This window comes from Wyeomyia smithii, chromosome 3 (assembly GCF_029784165.1).
Source record: "Wyeomyia smithii strain HCP4-BCI-WySm-NY-G18 chromosome 3, ASM2978416v1, whole genome shotgun sequence".
Lineage (NCBI taxonomy): Eukaryota > Metazoa > Arthropoda > Insecta > Diptera > Culicidae > Wyeomyia > Wyeomyia smithii.
The window spans coordinates 271,061,054-271,074,318 of NC_073696.1; the positions used below are offsets into that span (position 1 = coordinate 271,061,054).

Consider the following 13,265-nt stretch of genomic DNA (forward strand, 5'->3'; position numbering starts at 1 on the left):
GACTCTCCGACAACGAGCTTTTTTATCAAGCAAATCCTTCTACTGCGTTAGGTTATATTTAGAGGGAGTAGGTGTTGGTGTTACGTTTCGTTACATATCGGAGGTTGGGGTCCAAAAATTGTTTTTTTTGCGTTACGTAATTCATGGATGTCGCCTTATCGCTCATATGATCGCATAATTTATCATGGTGAATTGTAACCCAACGTTACTATTCCCAACTAACAAAAATTCTTCTTTCTGTGATCTTTGTGGAGATGCTGAGGTTAACATGGCCTTCCAACAGCAAAGGTCACTCTAACATATCCCTTCCCTCGCCGTTATTGATCATTAAAGTATTGAGTCACTAAAACTCGTACAATGAGAAAGGTCTGTCGCTCTCAGCCGCATTCAGTTGATTCCCTTTGCAGTTACAAAACTGGGATGTTCCTCAGTCATCATAAATCGACCCCGAGCACCATATCAAAATTCAAAATCGTGACTCGTGGTGTCTGCAAAAAAGCCCAAAATGAACAAATTCCATCTAATATGAGAGTCCGGAACCGGGATAGTATTCGGAGGCTGAAAGTCGAAAAGCAAAAAGGCGACTTTTGGTGTCTTGAATACCTGAAACCACCAAATACTACTTGTAATTGATGCAAAAATAAAATTGAATTTTGAGGGAATTGAAGAGAGCGGCGGGTTGAGAGACAAGAAGTAACCTAAATCAACTACTATCATGTTACAAAGCGACACTAGAAAAACAGTGGTTTAGCGCACTCACATCACCCACTTTCAATACGGGTTGCGTTGCAGTACATAAAGATACAACATTAAAAAAAACTTTTGGGATTTCGTATAGCAGTTGGTCCGAAAAGTTTTGTCTTTCCGTAAAAAGTCCCCATGCAAAATTCCAACTCACGATTGACGGCATCTTTCCTAGAGATACATTCACAAAATTTCATTTGCACGACCGCAATAAATAGCAACAAAAAAAGAATACCGGTGAAGTTTTCAAAGCCAAGAAATAAGAAGCTATTAAAGGACAGGCGGAAAATTTGGAAAAGAAAATTGTTTCTCTGCGGGATTCCGGGAGAATTTCTCAAATGAAGTCAATCTTGCAACATTCTTGAATCCGGGCGGTCTTTATTTTCTCCGCACGTACGGAGAATTCTGTATTACAAGTCCCTAGTAAAGCTCTAAAAGATTAACTTAGCCTTTGCAATCGGACTTCCGGAGGTCGTGGCTTAAAGCGATTAATGCTTCACTTTTTTGGCTGATCTTTAACGCAAAGAAAATGTTGATATCGAAAAAGGTTGGATCTTCGGGTCAGTGGGTTTTCAAACTGGAAGACAGAAAGTCGATTTTTCTGCAATTTTTTGTCTTGAAACTACACCAGAACTCGAAGTTTCATGCATGGCTAAGACATTTAAAAAAAAGTTCGGTTTCGATAGTTTCATATCGACATTTTTCGTCGATCATATAAGTGAACCTTTGACCACACTGACGCTACACATCCCGGAGCCCCATTAGGCCGAAATTTTGCATGGGTACTTTTTTGAAGGAGACGAAGCATTTCAATCCTACTGCTGAAGGAATGCAGAGCTCTAACATTGGAAAATTAGAAAGTTGAAATGCTCTGAGAGTGCGAAATTCGGTTGAGCAAAGCTAAAAATAAAATAAAAGAGAAGAGAAGATGAGAAAACAAAAAAAAAGATAATCAAAAAAATTTGGTATGAGACAATTGAGGAAGTACCATTCAAAATAATTGCACCCTGTTACATTATTCTCTTTAAGGGGAATGATGTAGCATGAGAAAAACTTATAGTACAATAATATACAGGCAGCAAATTATAATTAGGCCTAACACCTTATGTGTCCCATATCGGTCGCTGTGCTTGATGTTTATCTGTCGAAAAACTCAAGGTTTACAAATTGTGTTAATTGATGTCGCCTCAGCTGTCTCATGCGAAGAATTGTACTCGATATGTATTGTGAATAGTAAATGCCAAAAATAAATGATTACTCGTGATCCAAAAACCATCAGTCTTATTCAATTTCCAAGAACGCAAAACGAACTTAGTTTAGAATAGTTTGACTACCGTCGTTAGAATAGTTTACGATGTTCAGGAGCCGAAAATCGATCCCAAGCGTCATTTTTGAATGTAAGATGGTGTCTTCCGGTTTCTGAAACAGTGTAAAATATCTACATACCTGCCGATACGACCGATATCGACTACGAATATTTTTTTTTTTTTTTGAAATTGAAGATGGCACCCCGTCTGCAAAATGGTCTAAAATAGTCAAATAGTCCAATATGGATGTCTTAGGAACCGGGATGGTGACCAGAGGCCGAAAATCATCCCCAGACAACACTTGGAAATCCATAATGGTTGAATAAGGCGGTGAAATATAAAGAATGATTCTTAATTTTGAAACATTTTAGGTATGATTAAGAATGTTAAAAAATGGATTTCTGACATAGAAAGCTCCGCCTAAAAGCTCTTAAAAGTCTATCGGAGAGTATTTGATTATTTATAAGGGTTTCGGATTATTTTTTCAGGAACAATTATTTAAAGTTTAAGTTATTCAAAGTTAAGTTTTTTTCAAGTTAACGTCATTTAAGCTGAATTATTGGACTCAATTATTTTTACTAACGTTAACAGCTTTTTTTTGGTCAGAAATACCGTTTCTCAAGACTCAAGGCTCAGCTAATTTTTTCGAAAGCCTTTAAACGAACTTAAAAAAAAGTTACCTACAAAAAGTTCATAAAATTTGATGAAATTAATTCATTTAGCATCAAGCTATTTTAGGAAACTTCTGATCGTCTTTGACGAAGAAAACCTTAAAAAAAATATTAGTTGAAGATGATATCCAACAAATTTGCTAAAATCATGATAATTTAAATACATTTCATTAGCAAATTGTTATTGTTATTTAAATTTCTTAAAATATAACAGATGTTTTGGTAACTTAAATGGTTAGGAGAAGGTAGAGTTCAACAATGGTCATCATTCAGTCACATGAAAAAGCTAATATTTGTTTATCATAGTAATTCTGTAAAATAGCTTGAGTCGTGTTTAAATGACCGCTAGCAGATAGTTCAAAGTATTCCCCGAAGCTCATACTTAGGAACGTTTCTTTTTATGTTCCACATTATCTTTATATCTTTAATTTTGAAAAATCTAAAGGTTTCATAATATGCTGAAATCATAAAGCTCTGTTGAAATGAGATGTAACCAAGGTCTTGATATGTTATTTGTAAGGCGAAAGTGAAATTTATTTATTTATTTATTTCGTCAAGCAAATGTAGACTACAGTTATAATAATACAATGTTTTCTTATATTCTATACATTATTTCCAGTAGTTAGTCGTTTTTTATTTGATTTCTGCCCATGGTGATGTCGATATTTTCGCAGTGCTGATTATAGTTACGCATCATGCGATTTACTGGGCCATTTTTTGAGTAGTTAGTTCTGTGAGAGTTTTCCGAAAATACTTTACGATTTCTTAATTGACGACTGGGTGCATAAAAATTTAGTTGAGATAATAATTTAGTAGATTTCACGCGTTGAGAAATAATGTCATTGATAAAATAAAGCATTGAAAGTTCGCGGCGTTCTTTAAGTGCTTGTATGTCTATAAGCATGCAGCGTGCTTTATATGATGGTAAGGGAAATGCTGCCCAATTTAGCTTACGAAGCGCGTACAAAAGAAAGTGTTTTTGGACAGATTCAATGCGTTCTTCATGTTTGACAATATATGGATTCCATACAATGCTACAATATTCCAGAATTGGTCGGACGTATGTAATATACAATAGTTTGTTATATACAATAGAAATTTGTGGCCGAAGCGTTTTATAAAGCCCAGCATACTATTTGCTTTGTTTATTCTTGTGTTATAATGTTCTATGAATGTAAGTTTGGAGTCTAAGACTACGCCTAGGTCCCTTACGATTTTGCATTTTTCTACTTGTTGGTTTCCTAAGAAAATGTTTGTAGGTGATGTTACTGTTTTTCTGCTGAAGGCTATTGAATTACATTTTTTTAATGTTGACTTGTAATAGACTTTTGTTGCACCAGGTGTAGAATACATTAATTTCATTCTGGAATTTTTCGAAGTCTTCTGCATTGGTTATTTCTATAAAGAGCTTCATGTCGTCAGCATATACAAGCACATGTATTGACTTAAGAAGAAAGGAAATGTCATTTACGTATAACATAAAAAAGAGGGCCCAGGTGAGAACCTTAAGGAACGCCAGAAGTTACTTCTATTGGGTTTGAAAAGGAATTTTGAAAGCGGACTATTTGTGTTCGATTTGATAAGTATGACTCTGATTTGATAAGTATGATCAGCTGGACTTCCGAGATTTTTTCTCATAATTTTCAGCAAAAAGTAGCACATGCTTAAATATTAAAAGTACAACCTGCAGAGAGTCAAATGTCGGAAAATTTGTGATTTTGAAAATGTTTCGGCCTAATAATTGAAAAAAAATATTCGGGCATTTCGAACAAAAAAGGCAGAGTAATAAGCAAAAAATATAAAAGAGTATTGACTACCATGCTGTTATTGAATATTGAGAGTTATTCTCGAGAGAAAAATTACAATGAACGGGAAAAAACTCGTTAAAATGACGTTGAATAGCACGACACGCAATTTTGTTTAAATTTTTGCGTTGATTTTAAAATCTCAGCGTTTTTGTGGATTTTGAAATTAGAGCATTGTTTTCATGAAAATTTTGAAATTAACTCGGATTTAAAAGAAGTAAAACGATATTTTCGCGGATTTCATTTTAATTTTTTGTTCAAATCGTTTTTTCCTCAAATAAATACCAACAAACAGTTCGATTCAATGAAAAAAAAAAAACACATCCTATTCACGTTGTATCGGATGTTCCCCAGAGCTTACTCATGAGAACGCTTCTTTTATTATTCTACCTTATTTTTATATCTTTAATTTTGAAAAATTTCAAGGTTGCAATATATGCTTCAACCACCATAAAGCTCTGTTTTAGAAATGAGATGTAACCAAGGTTATTATGTTATTTGTTGGAGTGAAATGCAGGCTTGTCTTAAATTTTTTTAAATAAATTGGAATCTTATGAAATTGGAAATTTTATCTTATAGGTCAAAGAGAAGCATTTCAATCTAAAAAATTCTTCCGCCTTCAACCCTGTTTCTGTTCTTGCCCCGGCTCCAATTTAGTCCCCGACTCCGTGACACACTGTTACACACTTTACAGGTTATCGTGTGCGAGCGGCGGTGTGCCGCTTTACGAGGCCTTCTTAGCGCCAACGGAACGGAAGATTACGGAAACGATGATGCTGTCCGAGGAAGGCAGCCTCCACAGCTTCCGTGAGCCGTTTGTTATCTCATCTCATTATTTAAATTTAAATTTATTGATTTTGCCTGAACCAGATAGCAGCAGCACCAGCAGTCGACTTCCGCCTCTAATCCGCTGGCTGATCCTTCGAAACGACGTCGTCGTCCGTAGCTACCTGACCGTCGTTGTCTGCTGCTGGTTGAGGGTACGGAAGAGAGTGGGGTTTCCGTTTTCCTTGTTGCTTCGGTTTTGCTTCGAATTTTCCGCATCGATGGCGTTTGATGGGAAAATTCCCCGACAAACGATGGGGAAATGATAATCAAAATGTGACCTTCCGCGCGGGTATTTTATTTACTGTGTGCGTGTTTGTCGGTTTCGCTGACACAGTTGACCTTTTCGTTCTCATTTTAGCGGGATCAAATTTCGAATTGGTGATTTGCCGGGAAGATGGGACACATCGATTATTCATTAAGTTTTTTCATTTCTTTGCGCTCTGTTTTCAGGCTTAAGCTGTCCAATCGAGCTTCATACAGATGTGATTGCCAAATCGAAGCGAGAGAGAGCCAAAAATTTCAATTTCTATCGTCGTCATTCACGACCTTTGTCGCTTCGTTCGGTTCCCTCCGTTTGATTTCCATAAACCAGTTTGCAATCAGCGAACCCGCCAAAATACGGCGTGAATCTCGCAAATCAAGCCTTTTGTATGTTACTCTGTCCGCTAGTCTTCTTCTCCAGCCGGTCCCGAGAGTTAGTTAGTGCGTATATTGGAATAACAAACCTTATCTCTGTGCTATCACTGGGAAGGTCGTAGAGGAGAAGACAAAATCCCAGTGTGTTCGAGTTGAGGTGCCCACTTTTTATGCCGGTCAACATTTTTTTCCACTTTGGAGCTACACCAAAGCTGGTCCTGCCGGAAGAGGTGATAAATCCGGCACCTTCCTGCGGGTTGAACCAGACGGCAAGCAGAATACAGAGATCCCAGCACAATTTGCAGCGGATTGCAATTCATCATTTCCTCAAACTCATAAATCATTCCGCCGTGGGTTTTTGCGCTATAAAAGCATCCGACTCACAAACACACGTATAAAACCAGCTTTTGCCAGCTGAGTGCCGCCGTCATTTTGTTCAGAAGCTGTACGGGAGATAACTTTTTGCGCTAGGCCGTGTTGTTTCGAATGAATACACCAACCTCTAGCTAGCACTAGCAGCCAGTTCAGTGGAGGAATATTGGATAGGATGGTTCGTGTGTCCCTTTTGACTGTTTATTTGCGGTTTGGTTTTGTTTTGGGTCGTGATTTGCTAAACTGAAAGGTTGAAATCCAGTACCAGTTTTTGAGAGCTTGGCTGGGCCGCGTGGGTTCTGGAGGCAGCCTTTTTGTGTATATCAATCAATGTAAAGTTCATCCCAGGCGGGATAATCACTTGTGGTTAAAAGAAGGATAGCTTCTATTTCATTTTTTTTTTATTGCTACCAGGTTTAGCGTAAGTTGAAATGAGTTGAATTTTTCAGGTGTCGGAGGTGTGTAACTGGGTAAACTTTTCTGCTATTTGAAGTGAATAATAATCTCAGTTTTATTTGTTTAAATTTTTAAACCATATTTTCGATTCAGGCGGTTCGAGGAAGCATTGATAAACGAGATAAGGCTGTATTTTCCTAAATATATCATGGTGGTACAGTGCTGTTTCGATTTTATTAGAATTTGTATTTATCTTTACTCGTAAGTTGGTGCTCGTTTTCTAGCGCTTAAGAATTCGTTTTGTATCACGCTTCTTCAAAAGAATTCTTCAATGTTAATGTAACTGGTGTCTATAGTAAAGCGATTTAAAAATAGCAAGCAATAGACAAACATCGGAGCATAGAAATTTTCGAATCATCCCTAAAATTTGATGTTTTAGACAAAATACCGTTTTTTGAACCTCAGCGCATGTATATTTTTTAACTCAGTCTTTTCTCAACCGATATAAAAACAGTAAATGTGAAATATGTTTACATTTACTCATCGCACTTCTCCTCCTCAGCTGGTCTCGAGGTACGATACTGGCCTAACAAGCCAGTCGTCGTAGGTTCGAGTCTCGACTCGGGAGAGACTGTTAGTGTCAGTAGGATCGTAGCGCTAGCCCCGCAATTGTCCTGTACACTTAACGGTTGGCTACGAAGTCTGTGTATAGTAAACAGAAGGTCAAGATCTGAATCGGAATGTAGCACCAAGGCTTTTCTTTTTTGCATCGTACTTAATCGTAGACATCGAGGTCATAACCCATATATACATCAAACCAATCAAACTCTAATTATTAATGCTCTTGATGAAGCTTTTGACGTAGATTTACGTCTTACGGTAACATATACAGGGGTGCAATTTCAAAAACGGAAAACATCGAGAGCGTCATGAAAATTGTTCACTTTCGAATGTTTAACACTTATTCAGTTCATTCCAAGACTGTACTGGTACCATACGGACGTTGGGTGCTGATCGTGGCCGGGTTTCAATTTCTGGCTGGTCGCGCTAGGCGCGTTGGTTCTTAAGCACCCAACTGTCTTTCGTCTATTATGGAGTTTTTGGTAGCTGCAGAAATGCTGGAAATGGCAGAAATTTCTTCCAGAGATGACAATAGGATGATTCAATTATCGGCCAATGGCAATCAGAAATGACGAGTGATGACACAATGCTACAGTATTCCAGTATTAACCTCACATGGGCAATATACAAAGTTTTGATAGTGTACGGATCTTGAAAATTGTAGCAGAAGCGTTTGATAAACCCTAACATGTTGTTTGCCTTGTGTATGACAGTGTTATAGTGGTCGATGAAATTAAGTTTAGAATCTAAGATTATTCCCAAATCCCTAATCACATTTCTTCACATTCTGATCCCCTAATGCAATTACAATTTTGGGAGTTGTTAATTTTCTGCTAAAGGATATTACATTGCATTTTTTACATTTACTTCAAGTAGGCTTTTCTTACACCAGATGTAAAATGTGTGGATTTCATTCTGAAATACATTGATGTCTTCTTGATTTTTTATGCATGAGCATGAGCATGATTGACCGCCCGCGGTTGCTACTCCGTTATTGCCAGATCAGCTGTGATTACACAGAGAACCAATGGATGATGCTTGGGATTAACATTCATCCTCAATGTGTAAAAACTGGTGACCTTAATCATATTAGGCAATACCAGCGCCGGCCGCATCCGAATGCAGGTCAAAGAAGGAGTGTGTATAGGAATATGTTGACGTGATACTCGCTTTATTGGAAGCCGAGAACACCTCTGCACTTCCACGAGAAATCACTGGGATGTTGGAGAAAAGGTTAAGGTTTGCAGCAGGTTTCGTTTTGGTAAACGATGCGCTGATTTCTAGTACCGGGTTCATAATAACAAATATCGCGCGTACGAGTTCATTATATCTTCTACGGAGATCATAACGCGATCCGAACTCATTCCGGTTGATGATGTAACACCGCAAAATAAAGCGCACGCGAGGATACCGGACCTATGACTCAATCAAGACAGACTCAAATATTCGAACATCTGTTTATGAAGTCATTATGCAACTACCGAAACGTATCTCTCATTGATTTATCTTGATGTCTTCTTGATTTTTTATTTCCAAAAACAGCTTCATGTCGTCGGCATATATTAGAACTTTAATATTTTTGAGGATGAAGGAAATGTCGTTTATGTAAAAAATAAAAAAAAGTGGTCCTAAGTGGGAGCCTTGGGAAACACCTGAAATAACCTGATTGGGATTTGACTTTTTTCCATTAAATTTAATTATTTGTTGCCTGTTTGTTAAATATGATTCAAGCCACTTCAGGGGACCAAACTCAATTCCAATTTTTTGCAGTTTAAAAAGTAGCATTGGTATGTCACAACGATCAAATGCTTTGCTAAAGTCTGTATAGAGAGCTTCAACATGGTTCCCATAATCTACGAATTCAAGTAAATTTGTGGATGTAGAACGGCCTTTGAAGAAGCCGTGTTGTTTGTTTGTTATTCAACTTTCGACTTGAGCAAATATCTTTTCATTGACAATTGCCTCAAAGAGTTTAGGAATGCAAGAGATAATAGGGATTCCACGATAATTACGTATGTCAGATTTACGCCCAGATTTGAAAATAGGCACTAAAAATGAGCTTTTCCATATATTCAGGAAGACTCCAGTTTCCAACGACATATTGAACAGCCAGAACAAAGAAGATGTAAGTTCCTTCGAAAGATTTTTTATGAGTGCTGGAGGTATTTCGTCAGGTCCAGGTCCTTTGGAAGGGTCTAAATTTCTCCGACCCTGCAGAACATCCTCTACCTGACGTTGGTTGACACCAATGTTTCTTGGATATTCTGGATAGAATGCAAAATAATCGCGGTCGCGATTTTCTTCGGAAAAAGTGGTATAGATTTCCTGGAAAAATTTTGCAAAGAGATTGCAATTTTTCTCCGAGTTATCACCAACATGTTCATCGAGTTGCATTATTGATGGAAAATTGTCTGATTTTAGTTTTGTTTTGACGTAATTGAAGAAGTTCTTTGGACAAGACTTAATTTCTAGTTCAGTTTTTGCATTGAATTCTTCAAATGCATCACTGATTGCAAAGTTCAGTTGATCACATATTTCCAAGTAAATTGCTAGATTTTCACTGCTATTGTGTTTTTTAAAAATTTTGTGGGCTTTTTGTTTGCGGTTTTTTAAATTTTTCATTTGTTTGTTAAGACCAGACTGGATGTTTAGTGTTAGCGTGGCGTCGTTTTTTCTTCAATGGAATCGCTTGAGAGATGATGTTGTACAGAATTTTGTAAAAGACGCTAACAGATGAAAGCTTTATAAGTTGTCTACGATTTGTTCTCAGACAGTTTTTATGTACAACTAATGGGTTTTGAGTTACTGCGCTTTGAACAAAGTCTATACCAAAATGTATACGGCCTTTTAGGAAATAAGTCTTAATTTTCCTCCACCCGTGGAAAATTGGATTTTTGCTCCCAACTATGTTACAATACAAGAAAAACTTCGGTACGCAATTGCTTGAAGTTAACCGGACTTCGCATGAAAGACAACTTTTCTTCATATCGAAGGAAAACTTACAAACAAACAACAGGAGTACCTATGGGGAATCCTCTCTCACCTTTTCTATGTGATTCTTATGTTGAGAAAAAAATAAACGAAATATATTCCTTACTGGATCGTTGGAGATAGTTGGGCGATATTTTCGGCATTTCGAGATAGGGGGAGGCTTGAAAAACTTTTAAGTAATTTTGAATGGCATTCATGAAAATATCCGTTTTACTTTGTAAATTGAACTAAACAACCCAGCAAACAAATTGGTTTACATAACTCGCACTCAACTCTGTTCAGTGAACCCTTATTTAGTACAAAATAATCATATAAGATGCATGAAATGCCCCCATGTGGTAAAATCTGGAAATTGTGAAATAAATTGGTTACAACTTTGTATGACTTCGCAAGCTATCTTAAATGGCCTCATTTGAAACTTCAAATTGCATTCTATACGACTTTCACATTCGAACGACTTGGAATTGACATCCTTATACGACTTCTGGTTTACTGGGAACATGCTTCCTTTTTTTGGTGGAGTCGCTGTTAGAAATGCGACTTTGAAATCGTAATCTTTAGGAAATCCACGCACCCGAAATGGGTACCAAAGGCGCTTCTTTTTTCCATTTCTTTTTTCTTTTTTTCTGGGAAATTCGAAATTTTTTGTTTTTCATTTTTCCATTATCAAACAACCATAAATGTTTAGCTAGTCTTTTGTAGTTTTTATGAAAAAATGAGCTTTTTGAGATAGCAAATTTAATATTTTTTGACGTTAAACTACGTATTTGCAGGGCTGGTAGCAGGCCTCTTTTTAGAGACTTGGTCTCTATTTTAAAGCTAGTCTGTAAAAAGTCTCTTTTTTCAACGAAAGGTCTCTCAAGTCTCTAAAAGTCTCTTTTTTGATTTTTCGTTCAAATTATCAGACGAGGTTGGGAGGAGTATCTGTTGTGCTACAGGAAATGACATCACAAATAAGTACGCCCGACAGAATTCAAGAAAATATCCTGAAAAGAAAGGCTCTTTCATCCCAAGCTACTTTTTCGAAGCGACCAAAAAAGTAGTTGCCAGTGTGCTAGAAGTTCGTTGCTTTTATGTGATGCGGAAGCAAATCCCCGCTACATTCCGTTTCGAAATTTAACCTTGTGTTTTTATTCGACACAGATTTCGCTGCCCACCGTTACATTGTACAATACAATTGCGCGGTCGAAAATCGTGTGGGAAAATTTGAATCTTTTACATCTGTCTTGTGGTGCCCCAGTTACACTGCATTAATATTGCTATATCGATATTTTATCGATATCAGTGCTTGGTTTGTAAGTGACAAATGCGCCACATAGCCACTTAGTGTAAATGACGGTTGCAAGTTTTTACACATCTTTGAAAAGAAGATGAACGTCTGTTCTCTGTGTCCCGCCTTGTCTGCACTCTGGTATAGACAATGAAAAATAAACGTTGTTCACATTTGTTTTGCTTGTTCTATTGAGTACATGTCGTGTTTTGCGGGTAGTTTTCAGCATCCCCCGCGTGTTATGACCGTTTTGACAGATACGATGTAATAGTATTGGTGAATCCATTCGCAAAACTGACAAAATTTACAGTGCGAACCTGTCTGTTTTGCAGGCGCTTCCAGGTCAATTCTGAGTCAAATTCGAGGGAATAAAGAAAGGTTTTGACAGCAGTTCGAGCGACTCCAGGTCAAAACGAGGTGAGCTGGTGGAATAAAGAAATTTAATTAGCCGAATAAGCATCTTTTGCTGTTTCCTAACAGCTGTAAGCATCGGCGGGGATTAGGGGGACTAAGCACTTTTTATAATATTTGTCTAAACTTTAACTGAGCTTTTTGGTTATCGAAAAAAGGTTTACCCCGACAATCATTTTGATTTTTTTAACTACGACTCATTTCAACTTGCCTTTTAAGGTGGAACAGGTTTAAGCACTAAATTTTGAAGTGTTAAATGTTCGTTCACGCTTCTGTTACTTCAAATTTTCGATTGGGTTGAGTTGACTTACCCAATTGTGCATCATATACTAAAGCCACAGACACAACCGTGCAACTAATTTTCGTTAAAACGGCTTTTGTTTTTGCTAATAAGTATGTACGCTTGGTTTTAGCAACATCAGTAGCATTACTGCCTAATAAACAAAACTTCAAAACAATCGTTATTTTTCGGGACAAAGAAATCGTCTTCGAGTGGCTCGTCAGTGCCAAAACTGAGGCCAAAATTTTATATCGGGGAGGCCCTGCTCTTGCATAACGACACATGCACCCATATAATATCGGTGGGTGTACAGGTATTTGTTGCCTCCTGCTTCTTTTGAACGTGTAGGAGTCGTTCTAACACTAATTCGGACCATGATGAATTCTATCCAGCTTTTTACGCGCCATAATGGCGGACGCTATAATGAAAAATTCGTAATCTGTTACCTACCCTTTTGACAACTCTGCTTACGTCAGTTTGACTCTTCATGTATTTCGCACGAAAGACAATAAATCTGGCAACATTAATGTTGCCAAAACTGCAGAAATCACAAATCTTACGTTATCAGAGAGGTTCACAAATTACGAACGCGCATTATAGCACCCGCCAATAAAAGCAAAGCCTTGGTGCTACATTCCGTATCTGTTTTACTATACACAGACTTCGCAGCCGACTGTTAAGTGTACAGGACAATTGCGGGGCTAGCGCTACGATCCTACTGACACTAACAGTCTCTCCCGAGCCGGTACTCGAACATACGACGACTGGCTTGTTAGGCCAGCATCGTATCTCGAGACCAGCTGGGAGAGCACCCGCCAATATGGTGCGTAAAAAGCTGGATATGACAATAACCAATTCCAATGTAAAAATATTCGATACAAATCCTCGTGTAAAGTTGTCCCAGGGGCGAAAATGTAAGAGACAAACTAATAT

The 13,265-nt window shown here is 37.6% G+C and overlaps 1 protein-coding gene across 19 annotated transcripts in view; it reads left to right on the top strand.

The window, feature by feature from the left end:
- The window catches only part of LOC129730546 (uncharacterized protein CG43867), a 461,594-nt gene that overhangs the window by 10,115 nt on the left and 438,214 nt on the right, over positions 1-13,265 (top strand). The gene's annotated exons all lie outside the window — the stretch shown is intronic.